Source organism: Columba livia, chromosome 6 (assembly GCF_036013475.1).
Source record: "Columba livia isolate bColLiv1 breed racing homer chromosome 6, bColLiv1.pat.W.v2, whole genome shotgun sequence".
Classification (NCBI taxonomy): Eukaryota; Metazoa; Chordata; class Aves; order Columbiformes; family Columbidae; genus Columba; species Columba livia.
Genome location: NC_088607.1, coordinates 20254532 through 20268694, shown reverse-complemented (window position 1 = coordinate 20268694; position 14163 = coordinate 20254532). Strand labels below are relative to the sequence as shown.

At 41.0% G+C, this 14163-nt stretch overlaps 1 protein-coding gene across 3 annotated transcripts in view; it reads right to left on the bottom strand.

Annotated features, from left to right (window-relative positions):
* The window catches only part of PCGF5 (polycomb group ring finger 5), a 69718-nt gene extending 58923 nt beyond the window's left edge, over positions 1-10795 (bottom strand). The window contains exon 1 of one of the 3 annotated variants that reach the window (XM_065067439.1): positions 10310-10795. The gene's annotated coding sequence lies outside the window, so the exon portion shown is untranslated. Of the gene's footprint in view, positions 1-1626; positions 2033-10309 lie in introns of those variants that run through there. The other 2 variants (XM_065067441.1, XM_021288359.2) reach the window with 2 other exon arrangements.
* Between the last annotated feature and the right edge of the window lie 3368 nt (positions 10796-14163).

Genomic DNA, 14163 nt, shown 5'->3' with positions numbered 1-14163 from the left:
GGCTTATACTTGGATCAAACACTTCTTTTTTCAAAAGAACAAGAAAAAATACATTCATAATACAAGGGCAATAATGAAGTCAAATTTGAAGTCATGGCTTAATGATAAGGTTACAAAAAATTGTTTGACTGGGCAAAATGACAACTTTTCCCTAATCTTGTTCTTGGAATTATTTAAAACCTGACAATTTTATAAGCAATTCAAGACAAGGTCTATGGTAACTTAACTATGGTAAGTACAAGCAGTACTTGTGGTTAGGCTTTCCTCTATCTACAGCCATGTTAAATATTGGCATGAAGTCAAATAGATCAACTAAAGTTTAAGTAACAGCAGTTTTCATCAGCTAAGGCTAAATTCTAAATTATTTTTATTTTTATGGATTCTACCTTGGATTCACGAAACCCAAGACACTTCCTTGGAAAATATGCAGTAAAAATGACATAGTAAACTGCTATAATCACTGGTAAGAAATATAGGAAATTTATTTTGCCAGCACACTGCCTATCAATGTTATCACATATTAACTCCCCCACCCAAGGAGATGGAAACTGTAAATCCAAAGGCCCAATGTTCAGCAGATCTTTGCAAATATTCTTTACATATTAAAGATGCTTGAGAAATCTAGGTATAGGACAGTTAGGTGGGGAAAGAAAGGAAGGTTCTCTACTGCCAAGAAAGAAGTCAGATGCAGAGTCTGCACCTACTACTTCACAACCAGCAAACATCAAACTTGCTCCAGTAACTCCATGTGACCCAAACCCATTTCTAGTACAGCAGACTAGTAACTATCCAAGAAAGAAAGACCAGAGATTACCTTACATAAATATTAGCAAACTGCATTCTTAATGTGCACTGTTCTATTCATACTGTTCTTCTGTCAGTGTAATTGCACACATAGTAGCAGGATGTCTAGGTGCCAGAATGAATTCCATGACAACATTTTTCACCAGAAGATTTCACCTCTCTCTTCTCAGTCCTGATCACTAAGTCAAACCTGGAAACAAGGATTCACAGATCTTGTAGATATGAAAAATGAGAGACTTAGTGGTGATACTGTCTCTACCGCATGATGACACTCCAGCTAAAGCCTTCAGTCTTCTGGTGGTAATGACCCATTTCCTTTATGCCTGTGATGGAGCACTAACTCACAATTTCTCCCTATAATAATATTCCCTTTGCTTTACAGATGGTAACCACACTATTTCCCACAAATTACCTATTTGACTGCCATAATTACAATAAACTCAAAGCAACTATTCCCAACTTGTCCTAAATGAACAGCAGAGCCGATCTAATGGACCAGTTGTACCAGAAAAGGAAAGCACCACTCTGGAGCTTGTCCATTTAACACAGTGGCCCAGCAGAAAACTGGGTTTTATTAGGTTCTTGCTGGGTAAGCTAAACTGAATTTATTTGGGGGTTCAATGACTGCCAGGGCTCAGTCAGCATTAGAGACAGTAGCAGTATTTCCCCTGTTCAGTAGCAGTGCCTACAGATGCCTTATGAAACCAAATTCTTGGTTCAAGGTTCGCTGCTGTTGTTTGAGACCTGAAGAAAGGATTGTATGCCCAAGAGTTCATGTGGTTTTCCCTATTGCATTAGTTGATATAATAAGAGCTATTATACCTTGAGAAACCAGATGTTATAGAAAAGTGCCTCTGTTACAAGTTTGTGATTGGTTTCATCCAGCTTCATCCTGAATTCACTGGGAAAGCTCCTCTGCAATTAATGGAAATTTTGAGTTGTAGACTAATCCCACATAAATTTACGTTCTATATTTTCAGCAATGAATTCACAAAAGTTACACATCAATAGCAGATTTTAAACACTTGCCTGTGTGACGCACCAACTGTCACCGAGTACTCTATTTCAAATAAATCCATTTGCATTCTGTGATCATTGTCCACACAAAACATTTGCAAATTTTGGTAAATACATATTTAGCATGAAAGCATGAAAATTTACTTTATTTATGATATATCAAAAGAGTTAAGATGGAAAGCTGAAAAATATTGGTTTGATTAAGCAGCTCTTCAAAATTACTTTGTATGCAGGAAAATTCTACAGCCAGAATCAACCAAGAGTACTTAGTCAAAATATCATTTATATCATATAAAGGATCTTTTCTCTCAGCAGCTAGTACTGATGATTCTTCAAAGAAGTAAATAACAATTTTATAAAACCATGAATGAAAGAAACATCTTTAACTTCATTCAATCCACACATTCGCTATTTAAGAGCTGATCTTCCATCTGAAAAAAGAACAGTGTTTTCATTATGAAATTAATTAAGAGCCTGGTTTCTTACATATTCCATTATTCTTCTTCTTGAGGGAGGAAATAAATATAATTGCACTTGCTTTAATTACTGGTGGTGCTTCTCTAAGAATCACTCAAGACTTTTATCTCAAGATCAACTACTTTTTTGTGGTAGAGAGAATTTATCTGTCTGTCAGGTCTGATCAGTAGTAACTAGCCCTGAAATCTATCTTCTTAATATCAGGTTTGTGTAAAAGGAATCACTGGTTTTGCATTGTTGAAATTTGCCCTTTGATATTGGAATACATTCTTAAATAAATGTGGTTATGTTATACATAATTTTAATGAGCTTTTCTTGCTTTATGTTTCTTGCTACTGACATTACTTGCTGTTTATTTTATATTTATTTTGGACTATGGAAATCATGTTAGACAAAAAGCGAATCTGAGCAATTTTCTTATTAAAGTTCAAAATGGGTTGCAAAGCAGTGGAGACAACTCACAACATCAACAGCGCTTTTAGCCCAGGAACTGCTAATGAACGTACAGTGGAGTGGTGGTCCAAGAAGTTCCGCAAAGGAGACGAGAGCCTTGAAGATGAGCAGCATAGTCGCCGGCCACCAGAAGTTGACAATGACCTCTTACAACTACACAAGAAGTTGCCATAGAATTCAACATCGACCATTCTACGGTAGTTTGGCATTTGAAGCAAATTGGAAAGGTGAAAAAGCTTGATCAGTGGGTGCCCCATGAGCTGACTGAAAATCCAAAAATTCATCATTTTTGAAGTGTCATCTTTTCTTACTCTATGCAACAACAACAAACCATTTCTTGATCGCATTGTGACATGCGACAAAAAGTGGATTGTGTGCAACAACTGGTGATGACCAACTCAGCGGCTGGACCAAGAAGAACCTCCAAAGTGCTTCCCAAAGCCAAACTTGCACAAAAAAAAGGTCACAATCACTGTTTGGTGATCTGCTGCTGGTCTGATCCACTCCAGCTTTCTGAATCTGAAACCATTCCATCTGAGAAGTCTGCTCACCAAACCAATGTGATGCACTGAAAACTGCAATGTCTGCAGCCAGCATTTGTCAACCAAAAGGGCTCAATTCTTCTCCACAACAATGCCCAACTGCATGTCACACAACCAACACTTCAAAAGTTGAACAAATTGGGCTATGAAGTTTTGCCTCATCTACCATATTCCCCTGACCACTTGCCAAACAACTACCACTTCTTCAAGCATCTTGACAACTTTTTGCAGGGGAAGTGCTTCCACAACCAGCAGGATGCAGAAAATGCTTCCCAAGAGTTCACCGAATCCCAAAGCACAGATTTTTATGCTACATCAACAAACAAACTTTTTACATCACAAAAAAAAAAAAAAAAAGGAATAATACAATACAATACACAGATTTTCCACTCGTAATTAATAAGGTGATATCTTTCCAGTATCACTAAAAAGAAGAACCAGAAGTAGGAAGCACAACGTGAAATCTTTTGCTATCAAAAGGAACTCCAGTGCCTTTTCTTTCTTCTATGTAGAGCTTCAAATCAGAAAATTAATATCTTGTTATAGGTCACATCATCAGTGTTATACTGTATAATTACGTCAGCGATTGCTGAGGAGACTCAATGTTAAGACTTGGAAAGCTGCTTTTATGAATCAAGCCCTGCTGCTGATCAAGGCCCATAAGTGCTATCACTGTACTGACAAAGCTAAGATAGGAATTATGACCATAGAAGTAATTTCAATCTGCAGGTACTTCCTTTCTGCATCACAAATTCACAGACTATGAAAAATGCAGGGATTAGAAGAATGCCAAGACTGGAAATTAAGACTGTTACATAACAGGAACTTTTTCATGGGTTAGGACACTCAGTGAAAGCTACAAACTAACTGGGGCAGAATACATTTTATGTTCTTGTCTTAGGGCTTCTTTTTAAAAACTCTTATTTACATAAATTATCACCATTTTAAAATGACTGAAAACAAAAATGAAATGTCTATAGGCAGATGAAAACAAGAATTAATCCCAGTGTGTTCCCTTACACACATACTACCTGTATTAATACATATTAAAATACCTTGATTTCTTATATGATGGTACAAACTCTTAAAAAAATGTAAATGTTAATGCATATTAAAATGTTTCATTTTATAGTTCTAGAGAGAAATCTCAGCCATTCTACTTCTGCAAATTAATTTGTCAGCTGCAGCCACTGGGAAACACATTTTACCCTCTCATCATCTATATGATCATACAACTACTGGTTCACAGCTCTTGCAAACTAAGTTGGGTATTTTCTTGTTTCAGTAAAATAGAATTCATTAGGACTGACTGAAATTGCTACATAACAACTATATTAGTCCTGAAAAAGTAATCCATGAACATTAATGCTTTTGAAGACCACTGCAAAGAGAAATTAATATAAATGTACCAAATAACACTACACTGAAAATCCATATATTTCCTATACTGATAGAGTGCCAATGTGAAATCACCCTCACAGGGTGAAGATAAATTGCCTCCCTGTCATCAAGTTATAACCGCATTTGGTTACTCATGGAAGAAGTCAATTGTAGCAATCTCGCCTCTCAACAATCCGTGTAAGCTGTCTCTAACTCCACATCTCTGTGAAAGGAACCACGCTCAGGTAGAAAAAGAACTGTATGATTCCAAGTCCAGAATTTCTACTCAGGGCGCCACAGAGTGTTTTGGCTACACAAGAATATATATATATATATATATATATATATATATATTTATTCATTCATTCATGCATTTATTTATTTATTTAAAAGAAAGAACAAAACATTCTCAGAAAATTACAACCCTTACAGAAGTTCATCACATTTGAGAATTCCTGTGATATTTTTCCTGCTGAACTATGTTAAAACAAAACTGAAGTATTATTTTTCTTAGGGCTTAATTTTGTTCTTTTGTTGGTATTCATGGTCTCCCTCACAGGAGCTTCACATGAGTCACAAAAATGTGAATCTGGATTTGTTATTCTCTTTCATTCATACTGTTGTCTATCTGGAGTCATATTTTACTTATAGTGTTGGGTTTTGGACAAACTTCTATTAAAACTGCAGAAGAATTGTTTTGTTTTCTTTGCACTGGCATAGAAACACAGTAAAGATTCAGGCAAAAACATCTAAAATGAAAGCTCTTATTTATTACTTATTTCCATAGAGACCAGAAGCCAAATCAGACAGGATACTGAAGTGCTGCAAATTTTACAAATACAGAATGAATGACAATGTGTTCCCCAAGAGCTCATTATACAAAAACTAAGCTGTAACAGGTGAACTAAACAAGCGTGCAGGGTGGAGTTTGGAAGATGGGAAAAATAAATGGGTTGTAAGCAATTCTACGGCAATTACAAACTACAAGCCTCCCTGCTGGTATCAGATTGTACTCACTGATTTCAGTTATCGCTAGCCACAAGCACAGAGACCTAGTTTTCTGAGAAAGCAGATAACTACCAGAAAGTTGCCAGAAACAATGTATCTTTGTCCGAAAATAATTTTGTAATGCTGCCATCACTAATATGCATAGAACGAATCATACCCATGAATGAGGGAAAAAACACAGCTTCACCATTTAGGTCCCAACCCTATTTCTTGGTACATCTACATGAGTGATTTAGTGTGTAGGAAGGGCTTTTTTAACAAGAATTTGCTTTGCGTAGAAGTGCTATGAGTACAAAGTGAGCTTCCTCCTTGTGGAAGAACCAATACTGACGATGTGCACAAGGGGTCACCAAGAGCATCCCAGTTAGGTGTGGAGACCTGGTTCTTCAGCAGTCCCTGCTCCATGCCCACGTGGTACACTCTTTAAAACAATCAGCAAACTCATCTGCCAGTGAAGACTCAACATAGGAAACAAGTTCTCAAACCATAACAGATTGCAGCATCTCAAAGCCTGGTGTCTCCCTCTTTGCGATGCATCAGTCAGCAATATGACAGTGTCTTAAGGAAGTGAAGATCCTCCTAATAACTTCTACTCTCATCTTTAACCTCTTCTAAGAAAGTAAGTCTTCCCATCTTTTCCTAGTTAGGTGCTTTATGAAAATAGGATTATTATGGCAAATAAGCAGGTTTTTAGTTGTTTTTTGTTTTTTTATTTCAGCCAAACCTCAAAACACATATAAAACAATGACAAACAAAGGAAGAAAATCATTCCATTATAGGAAAGAAATCACCAATGCACAGTTGCAAATGAACAGTTTAGCCAGATGTTAGGAAACCTGCTGAGACATGCATGAATTGAACTATTAATAAGGGGATAAATGGTTTCAGCTTTAGGTAATCAGTCAAAATTATTTGTTTCACATGTAAGAACTAATAGTGATGGCTGTTGAGATTACAGTGCTCAAGTAACACTACAGATCTTTAATTTTAGGAGTGTCCTACACTTAGCAGTGGATAATTTTTATTTTATAAGCAATAATTAAGATAGAGACAGTAACACAGATATTTCCCACATGCACACATACAGCCAGATATACAGTCTAGTCATAGCATGGGTGCAGCTTGCTGCCAGTACTACACCTGCTCTGCTCATTAAGGGCTTCGATCTCAAAAGTCTCCAAGTCTGTCAAGCTGGCACTTTTCATGACACTACATTTACTGGAAAAAGAGAAAGAGAAAAAGAGAAAAGAGAAAAGAGAAAAACACAATGAGTGGAATAAGCTTCATTGTAGGAAATGTCTGAGGCACTACCCACCAACATTCAAGAACAGATTAGCTACAACTCTAATATACAAAGCAATATACTTTGGTAGAGTATGAACTTTTTCTAACTATTTTCTTAACAGAAAACTTATTGAGACAAGTAATAGAAATTAAACTTCTTCCCAGACAACTGCAACAAATACTTTTAACTGAGGATTTGGGAGCAAACAAGCCTCAGGCCAATGAGTACTTTGTGCAAAGTTTTCAGCAGTTGAAGAAAGGATTCTTTCTGACATGAACAGTATGTCTTTCTACAGGAATAGTTCAGAACTTTGCTTGGGACTGCTGCATCTGTCTGGAATGGGTCTTTAAAGCAAAACCTGTCAAAAGGAAGGAATCTATTATTTTTTTTTTCCATTGGGAAGTTAACTATTCATTTCAGTTGAGATACCTGGAAGAACATATGAAAATGCTGTTGGCACCAGTCTTTCAGAGCACAGACTCTAAAAAGCAGGTTATGAAAAATTTTTGAACAAAGCACATTAATTTCAAATAAACATTATAACTTCATCTTTTTTTTTTCTTTTTGATAAAAGGCAGTGTAAGATTTGATGTTTATTCATAAATTTATCATGCTAAGAACAGAGCCTATGTATCTCAACATAGCAAAAAACAAGATACAAAGTTCAGACATTCCACTTTTATCTGCATTGTCCTCCACTGATCTAAAAGTTCTCCTGTGCATCCTACAGTAATCTGCTTATCAATACTAAAAATGGAGCTGCACAGAAGCAACCTTAAATCTATCCATTTTATCTCACTTTATTTTGCACATTCTGCAGGCTTAAAAGTGAAACCTAGAATTTTTCACTTCTACTTTGAAGCCCAGAGTGCATATAGAGTGGGAGAAAACAGCTGGAGCAGTGGTGAGCCCACTTTCAGTATTATTTGTGTTACTGCTTTCAGCTGAGGTCTGGGTGCATAGAATGCCATACACACTGTATGTTCTGTCTTCTTGGTAAGGAAATTAAATAAAAACATATGAATGCTATTTGACTGTTGATTTAAATGCACAAATCAAGCAGCATTTTTTCCTGTTTGTTAACTTGACCACTCAATATCCCTAACTTAAGAGAATTTCTACCACAGTGTGTTCACAATCACATGCAGTCTTAACTTGGTTGACTTTAGAACCTTCTGATAGTGAGGTGGTAGAAGACACACAGTGAAGTAATACATTGTTCCCACACTTAGTTGTTCCAATCTTTAAGTCCAATCAAGGGTTGGACTCGATGATCTCTGAGGTCTTTTCCAACCCAGTCGATTCTGTGATTCTGTGATTCTGTGATTAATTAATGCTATAAAATTGGTTTTGAAGTGCCAGCGCACTCAGTTCTAAACAAGCAAAAATGGTAACATGCCCTTTCTCCCAACACTAACAAATACCCAAACTAACCCTTTTCCATGACTGATTTATTTCTCTATTCCTGTTTGGAGAATGACTAGAGGTACAAAACACAGGCAGCAAGATAAAGGATACCTGATGCCAAAGGACAAAGAATAGTTTACCAGTGAGATATGCAAAGATCCGCACATACTTTTATATTGTAAAACCAAGTGCTAGTATGTGTAAAGCACTACGTTCCTGTTGTAAACAGTCATTTAATTTCTCAACAATGTCAGGTATGCTGACAGAAAAAAAAAAAAAAAATTTTGTAAAATTCATAGTTCTGCCTCTGTGCAGGAAGAGACAGATGTGTCAGGGAAACATGGAGGATGGAAATTCCACTTTGGAATCAAGTCGAAGTTGAAAGAAAAACTACATACAGGACTTAGCCTCAATTCCATTTAAAACAGCAACAGGCTAGAGGATCAGCAATGGAAGTCTACCTAGGTACAACGCTAATGTGTTTATTAAATAAACTAGCTTGGTTTGTTTTCCAAACATGTAGTTATATATTTTTACTATAACACAGACTAACTATTTTTGTTTAACAAAAATAAACAAAACAAATCTCATATTAAAAGCATCTAGGATCTGTGTCTGGCTTCAGGGTATGGACATAGTGCGATACCATTGCAGGTTTTTTGTTAAAATTTTATTGTAAATTAATACACTTTGAATAACTGAGTTACTTAAATTTTACCATTAACATTCCCCTTTTAAGCATCTGACTAAAATAAAGGGTATCAAATTGATACAGAAGGATGTTACCATTCAACCACTGAGCCAGGAAAACAGAAATTGAGTGTTGCAAAACTTTCACAGCTCACAAACTAGCCCCAGGAAGCCTAGTAGGTTTCACATCACTATCTATATTTCTTACATCCTATTGCGTACCAGAAACTGACACTAACCTTTCACTATCTACAGCAATAACTATACTCCCCCACAGTTGTGTGTGTGTGTATGTGTATGTGATGATTCACTTGCTTTTATTCCATGGAACTGATGATTCATTCAATCGTCTCCAGATCACATTAACATACTGAACATGCACATAAAGGAAGCAAAAATCAAGTTCTTAAACTTCGTGATGATTTTTTTCTTTTTTTTAAGAAAATAAGAAATCAGACATGTAGAGAGGAACGAGAACAGGTTATGTTTCTGCTCAAAGGCAAGGTTTGGGAAACACACCCAACCCACGTGTAAAATGAAGTGCCGTGTTTGACCGGCGGGCTGCGAGGTGAGCTCCCCGCCCTGCCCGGGCCGGGCTGCTCCCTCTGCTCCGGTACCCGGTGCGGGAAGGCACGGCGGAGCGGTGTCCCCAGCCTCCCCCGCCCCCCTGCCACAATGAGGAGTTGTGCCTCTCCTCCGCCGGTGACATCTTACATAATAAGCCAAGCTAATCACGACGGAAGCGAGCCAAACTGCCACGGAACATTAGCCGGGGATAACTGCCGGCAGGACCAGAACAGAACATCGCTAACTAGCCGCCCCGGCGCCTTGCTAGAAAAATCCTCCCCGGGGTGGAAACGGCTCCCGCAGCAGCCAGACACGAAGCGCCCGTCACCAGCCGCGCTGCGCGCCGTCCCCTTCAGGAAGCAGTGAGCATCGCGAACAGCATCAGCCTCTCCCGAGCGCACTCCGCCGTCCCCGCGGCCGCCAGCACCGCCGCCCTGCCCGCGCCGCAGCCGGCTCCCTCCTTAGCGGAGAATTCGCGGAGAAAGTTACTCGGCGGCCCCTGCCCCTGGCGGCCCCGCTCCCCGCCGCCGCCGCAGCGCAGTTCAAGAGCAATGTCACGTTCAACAACTTGTTATGACACATGATTCCCCCTCCCTCAAACATCCCCACCCCGCCGCCGCCCGGCTGCCCGGCGGCTCCCGCCCGCTTCTGCCGCCGGCCGGCTCGGCGGGCCCCTTACCTTCCCCCTCGAGAGGCCACGGGCACCCGCGGGCGTGTGCGGGAGTGGGGTGCGTGTGGCAGCGCGGGCGGCGCCGGCTGGGCGGGCGGGGGGCGGGGAGGGCGGTTGGGCGGCGGGAGCGCGCGCCTCGCCGGAGTTGTTGGCGGGCGGCGGGGGAGGCTGCGGGGCGGCGCGGGGAGCGGGCGGGAGCGGCGCGGAAGGGAGAGCGGGGGGCGGAGGAGTTACCCGGGGCTTGTTTACGCATTGCCGCCCCGCTCGGTGCACGCACTTCACTCTCTGATTGGACACAAACTGGGGCACAGCCTGGCTCGGGCACTGCTGGCCCGGCAGCGCGGCGGCCCCCGGCGCCACTCGGCCGCCGCTGGAGCCCCCGCTGGGCTGCGCCGTGGCAGGACATGGGGCCGCTGCCGTCCACTCGCCCCTGCCCGCCGGGATGCGCCGCTACCCGCGGCCGCCAGCAACCCTCCCTCGGAGGCTGCTCGTCCCCCGCCTCCGCGCATGCTCAGCGCTCTGGCGGGGGTGCGGAGGCGCATGCGCTCCCGCGGCTGCGCACGCTCACTGATGCGGCGAGGCTGGCGCCCAGCGGCTGCCCGTTCATTGCCCTCACCTCCCGCCGGAGATGGGTGGGGGGGTCGCCGTGCGAGCGGAGGCTTAGTTTTGGGGAGCCCGGCTCACCGACCAGAGGGGCTGCCAGACCGGTGTCCGCCCGCCTCTGGCGGAGGGAAGACGTATCGAGTTGCGTGGGGGCCGCGGCTGCCGCGTTCCCCGGGACGCGTTATGTAACGCGCGGTGCGTCTTCGGGCTAACCGCTGGGAAGGAGCGGCTTCTCCTCGGGACAGCTCTCCGCGTTTTTTATGTGGCTGCTTTTCTCAGTCAGAGAGATTAATTTACTCTCTCCGACTCGTGCCGAAGAACCGGCTCCCGGCAGGTTGCGGGAGCAGCCGGGGAGCGCCACTGCCCCTTCCCCGCCCGTCAGGGGGCAGGTGCATCCTCCAGGGGTCTCGGATCAGGCTGAGCACAGCCGGCCTGGAGGTTCATTCATATCATTACAAGAGCACAACATTACCAATTAATAAGAAAAATGACCCTTTCACCTCATGCCTTTAGTACATTGGATCAGGAGAACTACCCAGGTTGAGTAGTACATGAGCAAAGCCTATCAGGTGAGGAACACACACCTTCAGCAAGGTTTACTGCTCTGTGAACAACTGCTGCACAGAAATACCATATTATTCCAGTTTGTGTAAGCAAAAGGGCCAGTGCAGTAATGGGTATTTTCTCCTTCCTTTATTTCTGTCATGACTCATACTCAGTAATTTCTAGTGAAATAAATAATACTAACAAATGAATTAATGAAAACATAACACAATTGTATGACTACTCATGTATTCATTAACTCTAAGCAACGCGTGACTGTTCCTTTTATTCCCATCCCACAATCACCAATGGCAATAAATGTAGTATCAAAATATAAGCCATAAGAGCTCTTCGCAATAGGAATCTCTAATTTGCATTCTCAGTACGCACCACAGGGATTTCCCTAAATTTTAGACAAGCAAACTTTCTCAATCAAGTGTTCTTGAGATTTAGTAGTAAAGCACTCAATATCCTCATGCTGGTAAGAGTCAATATTCCCTGTAACCTGCTTTGTGTTGCTGAAACCATTTCCCTGCAAGCCAGTAGGGCAGCTGGTCAGCAGTCAGGACTGCTGACATTTATAGGCAAGCATTCACCTGCAAGCTAGCACCTTTCACAAGTTCAACTTTCATTCTTAGGTGGAAAGCAGGAGAGTGTTTTAGAAAGGTTAACTTTAATCTATCCATGATGCTTTCCAAGTAGCAGGGCATTAAAAAAAAAAAAAAAAAAAAAACCAAACACCAACACCTTCCCTTCCCCCCCCATTATCTAAGGAAGTGTTCTCTTTTTCCTACTTACATATTTTTCACTTTTAGCCACTTCAAGCCTTCCTGGGAGCATTTACCAGGATATCTGAGTTTAAGATGCATCTGACCAGGTTGCAGCATCACATTTAGACATCAATGTGCACTGTCAGTAAATGAATATTCTGAGGCTTTGCTGGTCAAACTAATGTTCATCTTGACTGTCAGGTCAGCTGCTGTTTGTAATTGAGTTTCTGATAATCAGCTAGATTTTTGATAGAGCAGTACATTCCTTTGAGTTTATACTCAATGGAGGTCACACAACGCACAATATTTTTACAGATTAAAATGAACTTTACTAAAAATAAACTGCACTGTCAATACTTCCAGCTTTTGCATCAGGCTCACTGAAAACTCAGACATCCCAGACTTGTCTTACCTGGGTCCTATCCTGGAAGGTTTAGGGAGGGCTGAAGGGGAGGGGTGTTGATAAGTAAAACATCTGACTACAAGCTTTCATTGGCAGAAAATAAAGAAATTCTGGATCATGAAAGAACAGCTCCAGACGGAGAAGGGGGTTCTCATTGGGGCGTTTATCCAAAAAAAAAAAAAAGGGGCAGAAAAATAACATTCCTTCTGTACGTAAAGATACTTGAGTACACCATAATTTTACTGGAAAACAAATCCTGCATAAAACTTCTGAGAGCTCCCTGTTCCTGGGAGGCATGATGATAGTACCAGATTGTAACACACAGAAAGAGGGCTGTCAGTGGGGAACAACTGATGCCTACACTGGAGTCACAGAAGAAACCATACCAGAAGATACTTGAGGAATTGTGGCAAGGAGAAAATGTAGCTACAAGTGATGGTCTAAGCATGGCAGGACAAAGCTCAGAAGAGATTGGCTTTCTTCACTAAGCAGGGAAAGCATACAATAAATTCAATGCAAAACAATTCAGTATTAAGACTTATCTCACCCAGTGTTCTCGGTCTATCTCAATGATGGATGTGGGCTCCCCCTTTCAAGGTTTTGTTCACAGCCAAGAGGGCCAGAACTTTCAACATAAGTACATACATATAATACATAATTGTAAATTTAGATGAAAGCTTATCTTGTTTGCTTGGCTCCCAGGAGACACCAAATAGTAGGAGACTAATAATCAAAGCACAAGAGTTGGTACCACTCGCTTTGTATGTCACAATGTGAAAGAAGTGTTTAAATCCATTAAGTGGCTACAGATCCTCAACTACAGATTCCAGTTTTATTTTATATCTCAAATGATACTGAATTTTTAGTGTAAATAGCTTATACAGCTGGGTTTGTCTGGGTCAAGACTCAGTTTTCTAATTATATTTTTTCACTTCCTCTGCTGATTTCTAGTGGAGCAAGGAGCCTTAAACTACTCCCCAGGGCTCTCTTCTTGATCCCAAGCTTTTCAACATGTAGATATTTCCTCAAAATGATGGCTTTTACAAGCTGTCAGTTAGTTGTGACTGGAGCAACAGCCATATCTGAATCTCCTCTTCTAATGATGCATCTTTGGAGAACTACAAAAAATGTGGTTCTCAGCTATAAAATGTGTGGTTGGGAAATATTTTTTAAAACTAAAAATAAGCAAAATCAATGTGATTAACTTGTTTTTCAGCAGTTTCTACATTTAGTATTGTAAGTTAACTTACAAGTCATTAGCAGATTCTGCCTGTCAAATAAGCCCACATAACTTCCACTGAAGGACAAGCTATAACCTTTTGATATACATTTATCTTTCAGATCCCTGGCTCTCAATTTCTGATTTAATACACATAAATCTCAGTGGGTGCCCTCCCTACCTCCTCAGGAATATTGCCAGAGTACATTTTTCCATTTCCAAAGCTTACATGGGAATCAAAATACATGGCTTTAAAATATCTAGCATTAATTATGCAGCTATCTTATGAGCTAAGACTTCTTGCCAGAGTGAGTGATGAGTCCCT